This window comes from Benincasa hispida, unplaced genomic scaffold, assembly GCF_027475165.1.
Source record: "Benincasa hispida cultivar pf3 unplaced genomic scaffold, pf3_genome.v1.1 HicScf1226, whole genome shotgun sequence".
NCBI lineage: Eukaryota > Viridiplantae > Streptophyta > Magnoliopsida > Cucurbitales > Cucurbitaceae > Benincasa > Benincasa hispida.
Genome location: NW_028325550.1, coordinates 30,761 through 40,283, shown reverse-complemented (window position 1 = coordinate 40,283; position 9,523 = coordinate 30,761). Strand labels below are relative to the sequence as shown.

Here is a 9,523-nt window from a genome sequence, read left to right as displayed (position 1 = left end):
GAAATTAACCTAATTAGAGTACTTTAAATCCGTTATTTCTTCCGATGTGCATGTGTTCGTTCTATCATTTATTTGGAATGATGAGGCTTTGAGGCGCTACTTGTTTAAATTCTTATTTCATCTTGTTCTTTCTTTGCTCGAGACTAGCAAAGCTTCAAATTTTGGGTGGTGAAAAACACCTGAAAAGTGCTTTTCTTACCTTCGGATTTAGAGCTAATATTGCTAGTTTGTATGATTTGACATGGTTAAATTATTTAATTTCAGGAAATCGAGTCACAAGAGCAATTCGAACTTATTTGGATGAAATTTGTGCAAATTCTAAAATACAATGGCTCTAGGACCAACCTTGCAAAGAGAAGTGAAAGAACAAGGTCAAAAATCGCTAAGTGATCAAAAACAGGGTAGCGTAAAGCTACCTCAGAGCGTTGCAATTCTCCAGAAAGAAGGACATGCGTCACTCTGCCTATTAGACAGTGTCGCAATGTCGTCTCCGAGCGTTGTGACGCTGTGACAATGTAACATCCCAATTTTTTTTAGAAAAAATTAAGTTAATTATCTCAAATTGCTAAGTTTTAGTTTCCTAATCTTTGGAATTTGGAAACAAATTGTTACAGTTGAAGAAGTTTTATTGGTTAATGTTTTGAATATGAGTTTTAAATTAATTGGAAGGGATAATTGAATTATTTGTAAAAAAAATTTTGAGTTTTTGTGAACTTTGAAAAGGAAAAGAGGAAATTGTGATTTTAAGATTTTACCCTCTTTAATTTTGGAACTTGGATCCAAAATTTAAGTAAATAATTAGGAAAAGATAATTGGTTTATTTGGAAATAATTATTAAGTACTTAAAAAGATTTATAAATTTGGATTCAAGTTAATTTGGAAAGTTAGAATTTAATTTTGGGATTTAGAATTTTTGGAAAGAAGTGATTTAAAGTTGGTGAATTTATTTTTAGGTTTATTTAATTAATTGGAGAAGAGGTGAAAGATTTGAGTTTGATATGACATATTTATTAAGGAAAGAAAAAATATATATATATATACACATAAGGGTTTTGGAATTTAAGAAAAGAAAAAGGAACAAATATATATAGGTTTTGGAATTTAAGAAAAGAAAAGGAAAGAATATATATGGGTTTTGGAATTTAAGAATATAACCTAAATATATATAGGTTAGTGAAATCCCGAAGGAGATCACTAACCTCTAGTTAAGTCCTAAAGGAGATCACTAACATCTCGTGAATCCCATTAGAGACACTAACCTCTGGTGAATCCCGTAGGAGACAAAAACCTCTAGTGAAATCTCGAAGAAGATCACTAACCTCTAGGGAATCCTAAAAGAAACACAAACCTCCAGTGAATCTCAAAGGAAACACAAACCTCTGGTGAAATCCCGAAGTAGATCATTAACCTCTGGTGAATCCCGAAGAAAATACAAACCTCTAATGAAATCTAAATAAAATATAAGTTCAAAATAAATTTTCAAACAATAGAACTTTATGTTCAAATATCAAGACTGGAATTTAAAGCATTAAAACATGAGTCGAAGCATCTCTCTGATCCCAATGGCACAGTCACGGACTCCTTTTGTCATTCGTAGGTATGTCCTTGCTCTTAGTTGAAAACATATCATAAAAAAAGATGAGTATAGAATACTCAATAAGTAACTCATTACTGGGATGCTAAGCATTTATGTCTAATAAATGCAACATTCTAATGAGACATGCAAAAACCTTTACTTATCATGGATGATCATCTAGTGAATAATTTAACCCGGCCTACCATTGGTGAGATGTACCCACAAACCTCTGGTGAAATCTCAAAGAAGATCACTAACATCTCGTGAATCCCATAGAAGACACCAATCTCTGGTGAATCACGTAGGAAACAAAAACCTCTTGTCACACCTCGTCCCAAACTACTATCTGAGCCTAGGAGAGGACATGACTGCAGCAGTTATCAACCCTTTTGTTGACACTTATTGCCTAATAACTCTAACGGAAAATAACTCTGCTACCAACATGCAACTCATATACAGCGGATGCCTCTTAGGCCAAATACATTAAGTTTAAACACACAACATATTTAGAGAGATTACATTACTAGTTTCACAAGTCCCAATGCCCAAAACATTAGTCCTTATATGAACAACTGTCACATGTGTTCAATATTTACAGTAACCACCTAACAGATAGTTTAATATATCTTTGTCCTTTAGTGGCAGAGCAGATATAGAGCTACCTCCCGGGATTTGACTGCGCTACCTGAGGGAAAGGAAAACATTTGAAAACGGGGTGAGCTTGCTAGCCCAGTGAGTGACTTAAGAAAGAAAACTGATTCTCATGCGAAAGTCTCAATAAAGAGATTAAACTGAAATATAAATTTCTACAACAACCTTGTACTGCAGTATAAACATTTTCCAAGCATAAAGCATATAAAGCTGTTTTTATCAGAAAACATTAAAATTGTTCCTTAGTTGAGAATAACCTTGTTGTGGTTTAATCCCAACGTCAACTACTAGTCAAGAGAACCCTTTTGTTCAATCTTTGACTTTAACTACCTGCGTGCATGTGGCCATACTAAGTATCGTCATACCTTAGGTACTATTGCTCAGTTACCTTCTTAAAACTTGTCCTTCAGTATCGAGCTGCTCGGATACCTTCTCAAATTTTCTTCGGGATCAAGTTTCAAGTAAAACTAGTCATAAAATGACTTTCTCTTTAAAGTATGTAAAACATAACGCATAGAAAACATGTCTTTAAAGATATTAACACATGTTTGGTGTATTTAAACACACATAAATAGTTTTTCATAAACTTTCATACATGGCATGCGTTTAAAACATAACTCATGGTTTGCTTAGAAATTACTTTGTAAAACTAGCTAGCATGAGAATAATCTATCTTTAAAACATGGTTTCTTTAAAACATTGTAATTATTTAGTCACTCACCATGGTCGTTTAGGAACCTCTCTCTCTAGAAGTTCCTTGGTTACCTCAGGCTCCCTTTTGAACCCTAAGATCCAGATTTAATTTAAAGCTCAAATTACTCATAGTTCTAAGCCTTATCTCGAGATACTCCATTCTAAAAACATGCTCTAAACATCAAGACTGGCCCAAGCTTACCCGACAGCTCAACCCTTCTGTCTTTTCCTCATTCTCCAGCTCGATTCCTTAGAGCTTCTTCTCCGACAGTCCTACCCTGAAAACTAGACTCTCAGAGCTTTCAAGTGGCTTTGGAATTGCCAAACGCACGAGTATGCTAGAAGATATCCTCGTCCCAAGTTGATGCTACTTCCAGACTTCACTGTCCGACAATATATCCTCCTCTTGGAACTTTATGACCGACGCATGGTTTTGCTACCAACGCATGCGACTTTCATCAACACATAGTTTCTTCACAATCAGCCTTCTACACTCTTTTTAATGTCATTTGAAGAGAATTTGAGTTATGATCTGAAGAGAAGTCCTTGGCCCTATTTATAGGCGTCCAAAATCTCTCCAAGACCGACACCTCCTGCTTGGCCGCATGTCCAAGTGTCTTTTTCCCACACTATTAACGCAACCTTCACACCATCGCAATCCAAGGTGTCTTCCTCTTCCTTAGCCAACACATAATGCTTAAAATTGCATGTCTTCTTGTGCATCCATCTCACTTTCTTGAAGCCCAAGGTGTCTTCCCAACAAGCCATATGTCCGGATGATCACCATTGGCACATTCCCCACTTTCTCACTTTCTCTCTAGTTTAGACGAACTTCGACTGCTGCACCGCCGACGTCCACATCCTTTCCTCCGTCAAGTTGCAATCGTGCCACTCCGGCCTTCACGTCGTCGGATCTGCTCGTCGTTGGTCCTCCTCTCTTCCAGTTGTTGTCCTCTGTCGAATGTCGTCATGAAGTTCGTAGTTTTGGGATAAGATCTAATTGATTTTTATGGTTTTGTTGAGGATCTTGAATACCTAATAAATAACGAGTTTAATTATCATTTCAATCGTGATTTTGGAGGTTGAATTTGAAAGTTTGAAGGAGTTTAAACGGTCGTTAGCATGCTGTTAAGCAGAGTGAAGGTGATTTCGGCAAGAATTTTGGTAAGGTTTGGGGCTTTGTGACTTGTTCAGTTCGAATGTAATTTATACAAATTAAGTTATTAAGTTTTGTTGCTGATTTTGGCGTGATTAAACGCTTAGGTGTGAACTTAAAGGTTAATTTTTTTTTTAGTTTACGTACTAGGATTTAATTCAAAGATTGTAGAGATTAGAAAGGGTTAATTGCTCAAATATTTGAATCAATTAAAGATTCAAGAATTTCACAAAGATTCAATTGCTTTTTGGTTCAACCTAATATCAAAGTAAGTAATCTTACTACTGGAACTGCCCACGGGCCAGACACTAGATATATGCCAGCATGATAGATGAATATTATGACAGAACGATAACATGATAGATGGATATTATAGTACTGATATATGTTCTTGTATGAGAATCTTAAACTATTTGTGCACGTAGAGACTTGCATGCTAGTAAGAGGTGATACTTGATTCACTAAGGGTGTATTTGATATGAGGATATAGAGGCGTATATGCATGCTGTATAGCCATGATATAGAGGTGCATATGCATGTTATAAAACCATATTGTAATAATTGTGATGTTGAGACTGTAATAGTGTCATTACTGATTAGTTAGATACCTACCAGATATTGTGTTTCCTTCGGGATTTACTAGATATTGTGTTTTCTTCGGGATTCACCAGATATTGTGTTTCCTTCGAGATTCACCAGATATTGTGTTTCCTTCGAGATTCACCAGATATTGTATTTCCTTCGGGATTCACCATATTGTGTTTCTTTCGGGATTCACCATATTGTGTTTCCTTCGGGATTCCCCAGATATTGTGTTTCCTTCGAGATTCACCAGATTGTGTTTCCTTCAGGACTCACCAGATATTGTGTTTCCTTCGGGATTCACTAGAGGTAGTAGGCATATTTAACTACAGTAGGATAGAAACTAGTTTTGCATGTATGTATGTGTCCCATGAGGACTAGAGAAATTTTATGTTCCACCAGAGGTAGGCATCTAGAGGACATAGACGCCTAGCTTGACTCAGTAGTGGAGTTACTTACTGAGTATTTTATACTCACCCTTTCTCATGTTTATGTTTCAGGTAAGGGCAAGGATGCGCTGGCGAATGACAAGAGGAATCCTTGAACGAGCCACTAAGGACCAGTTTTATGCTTTCGCTCATGATATTTAGATTTCTTTCCATGTTTTTCAACTTTCAATTTGATGTTTGAAACTTACTATTAAGATTTGTTTTCAGACCTATTTATTATCATTTATGATTTATGGGTACCCTATCGTATGTTTTTATTATCTAAATTTAATGAAAGTATTTTGAGTTCCGTTTATTTATTTAGCATTTATTTCACTATAAAAGGATGTCGTTTTAAATTTCATGCATGCATGTGTTTAGTAACGATCTAACTTGAGTCCTAGGGGGTCGAATAGTTACAGACAACTTCTTTAAAAATAGGTTTTCTAATGATTGATAGACAAGAGTTTTTCATTGGGATTTCTACCTAAAAGAGAATAGAGACGTCTGAGCAAGAGAGTCGTTGTTGGAGATCGATCAGCAGCTCAATGATGAGAGTTAAGAGATAAAGATTGCAACACGGTGACGGTGAAGGGAGATCGATTTAGTATTTATCCTTCTTTCTTGCTTTCCATGACAAATTTCCGTATTAGATCTATCATTTTGACAATCATGAGTACCTAATCCTCTTATTTCTAGGTTGTTGTTCATGTTATGAATTCACAATGAACTAATTATTAACATTCGGATCAATTATATGACGATTGGATTTTAATCTCTCTATGCAAATTCTTTTGTTTGATTGGTCATTAAACAATTCTATTCTAGGTTGATTTTTTTGCTTTTGAAGAGAAATTTAGTTGGATCTAAGTGATTAAACTAATTTGCTAATGCATGAAAATGATTAAACAATAATAGGAGCTGAAATTGAAAGATCTTAACGCGACATTGTTGTAACCATTCAAAAGAAATTCAAATTGGTACATTCATGCTAGATGGGATTAAGCTTGATAAAAGATATCCTAAATTTAGACTTCTAGGCTCATTCGATCTAATTAATTGATTCATTTGTTAATAACGGTTTAGAAATTCATAATGGAACGACACCCTGGTATCATTTTCCCATTGAAATGTTAGATCTATTTTATTGTTTTACATAACTTCAACAACAAACATTTTTTTTTTTATTATCCAAATAAAATTAGCAAGTACATAACAATAGCTTACAAAAAATTCTCACAACACCAATCTCTAAGGATGATACCACATTCAAAATTTATTACTGTGATACGTACGCTTGCATGCTATCACAAGTATGATGTGTGTGATTGAGCAAGAAGGTCTCTTATGATAGTATCCACTTAAAGAGCGTTTTTATACTACCTCCTATGGTTTTACATTTTTAAGATAGACATGTAGATGATGTCAAATTCCTCGAGGATGATCTTGTTGGATCGGTATGGCAAGCCTGAGGGGTGAATAAGATTTTATTGCACTTTTTCTTAAGTAGGCTCAAATTAAGCCAATTAGACTCTTTAATTTATTAAATAAATTAATAAAAATCCTAATTACTGTTAAATAATAAGATTGATAAAAAAGAAAAGAAAAAAAGAAAAAAAAGGTATGGAACAATAAATTAATCAATCTCAAATGATTAAGAAAAAATAATTTAGAGCATGCAACTAAAATTAATTACAAAATTAAGAAGAAAAGAGTTAAAAAGAAGATATCGTAATTTTTATAGTAGTTCAATCAAATTCGACCTACTCCACTTTTCCAAGTGTTTCCTAAGATTTTAAATAAAGATCTTCTGAGGTTCTTTCCAAGAATTAGAGTCAAATCGCTACGTTGCTCCTTTTTTGAGTTCAAGAGCAAACTCGATCCTTTCCATGGATTGGGATCCAACCATTATAATTTTAGAAGATTTAAAAATACAAAATAAATTCTCTAATAAGTAAAACCTTTTAATGCTCCAACTCCTAATCATTGCCCGTTATTTGCTTATCATCAAGGGTCTATAGTATGTGGATAAGGCTAAGTGTCTTATCTTGATAGTACTATGGATATGACACACTTTGTAATTGTTAAAAACAATTTGATCAAAATCGTTCATGTGGATAAAAGTGAGTGAGGGTATCATATACAAAGAGTTTGAATATGATTAGATTGTGGAATATTTAATCTCTTCGTAAATTCCTTAATTGATCAAATTAATATTTCATAAGAGTAACTTGAGCTTAATCCTGAGTGAGTTATAAACTTTTGTCTATGAGTGGAGATGTCCAAAAATCCCACAAGAACCCACCCCGAACAGGATGGAGAATCCCCTAATACGAGAATGGGGAAGTGGGGAATTTCTTTTCCCGTTTACCATTTAGGGCCGAGGATGGGGGTTATATTCCCCGCCTCCGACCCCATGTCTCGCCTCGCCCCAACTTTTATCTATAATTTAAAGATCTTATTACTTTTAACTCCTTAAATGTTGTAATATTTAAGATAGAACTATAATGTTCTAATTCCATCGCTAAGAATGGCAGTACAAGAAGGGTTGACTACAGAAGACAATGCTAAGAATGGAATAGAGAAGTGGGGACGGGGAGAGGGAAGACTTCCCCGTCCTTGCCCCACCTCGCGAGCATCTCTACTTCTAAGGACTCGTCTTTTAATTTGCATGAGTGAGAGTGACCTGAGTTACCTCAATATACTCACCATTTTGGAGACTTGATAAAAAAACAAGAAGCTGTGAACTCCAGAAAGGAAAGAAAGGGAAACTAGAAAATTAAGACGAAATTCATTCTTTCTCAGAGGATAGTAGATGAGTAGTTCCCATAAGTGCTGACTCCAAGAGTTAAACAATGAAACTTCACCCTCTTACTAACCCGAAAGGAACTTGATTTATGATTGAATTTACAATCCACCTATTTCAAACAATTATTCTACAAAGATGTGCTTGTTTTTTTCCATCATTGTAACCCTATGTAAAATAGAAGGAAAACTTTGATTGCATTGTCTTCGACATCAAATGCACATGTCACATGCGCATTCTCCAAATCAGAAAAGGCCAAATGCATATTTGGGAAAGTATTTAACCCACAAACATCACTCACCGAACGCCATCCAATCCACTCAATCAGTGGATGGCCACAATCAAGTCATGAGGAGAAATCCATCCTTGAAGGTCATGGTGGTTCTCTTTAGGTTGAATCTCATTGAATCTTCTTTACCGTTGCTAACCTTAATTCTAAAACGGTTAAGATCACTTTTCTTACTCTTAAAACCACTTCAAAATATGCTTTTCATCAATCAAAATCAATTTTGATGATACAAAAGTTGCATTTAAAAGTTTATTGTGTGATTAAATACATGTTTTAAAATGATTTTAAACATGATCAAAGGAACAATCTCAAAATCACTCTAGAGTAAAACTTACATCACAATAAGTTTCATACTGAGTGACAACCATACATATTTTCGATGCAAGCTGATGATAATTGTAGCTGAAATTCCCTACAGAAGAGATTTGCATAATTCCGCAATGCACAAATCCTATCAAAAGATGAAAAAACTATAATAAATTAGAGATCATTATTCCACAATGCACAAATCCATCAAAAGATGAAAAAACCTACAATAAAATTGAAACTTGTGGAAGTAAGAAAAAGATGAACATGAAATGAATATATACATCACTCAATCAAACTGCCGGGGCAACAACAGGACTCTCATTTGCCATCATATCAAAGGACAATTTATAAGGGACATGCCAATCACTGAGACCGCACAATATGAGCATCAGGGAAGAACATGTCAAGTACATAGTTTCCAAAGATAAAGAATGTTATGTTGCTGAATATATAATATATATTGTAACATTGGAGTTATCATAAAAGGTTAAGACATGCAAACATCGAAATGCAGAAGCAGCACGCTGCTTCATTCATTTGTATATATGCTGATGAAGGTAACTTGATTTGCACAGTTGTTTCTCCTGTTCATAAGTCACAAGGAAATGAATGCCAGAATCAGATATGACCAACCGATCAATCCTCCAAAGCCCTCATAGAAACACAAGGTTGTATTACAAAAATAAGTCAAATAAAGTTCTTGGTAAACTTCCCATATTACTTATTATGAGATGTTCATCTCTGAAGTAAATAGATTAGCTTCGCAAAGCTTCTGGTAGTTTAATTAATGTTGGAAGGAAGATGAAGAATGCAGAAATATCCAATATATGTATATGTCTAGAGTGAGAGATTTAACTGAACAGGAAAGAAAAAACTATCTGAAACAGAATATTAAAACATACATCTAAAATAAGGCTACTGCTAGGCCCCACCAATATTGTATCAATACAAGAGGTTTAAAATGGTAATGTCCGAGGAGGCAAGTTAGTTATGACTATGAGAGCGTATGGAGATTTACTGTTGGGAACAAGGA

The 9,523-nt window shown here is 34.7% G+C and overlaps 1 protein-coding gene across 11 annotated transcripts in view; it reads right to left on the bottom strand.

The window, feature by feature from the left end:
* Positions 1–2,030: 2,030 nt before the first annotated feature.
* LOC150031420 (cysteine and histidine-rich domain-containing protein RAR1-like) overlaps positions 2,031–9,523 on the bottom strand; it is a 33,363-nt gene continuing 25,870 nt past the window's right edge. For 4 of the 11 annotated variants that reach the window (XR_016525839.1, XR_016525841.1, XR_016525840.1 and 1 more), the window contains 2 exons: positions 8,772–9,074; positions 8,347–8,632 (listed from right to left, as the gene is read on the bottom strand). The gene's annotated coding sequence lies outside the window, so the exon portion shown is untranslated. Of the gene's footprint in view, positions 2,262–6,228; positions 6,555–8,346; positions 8,633–8,771; positions 9,075–9,523 lie in introns of those variants that run through there. The other 7 variants (XM_090308951.1, XM_090308955.1, XM_090308952.1 and 4 more) reach the window with 3 other exon arrangements.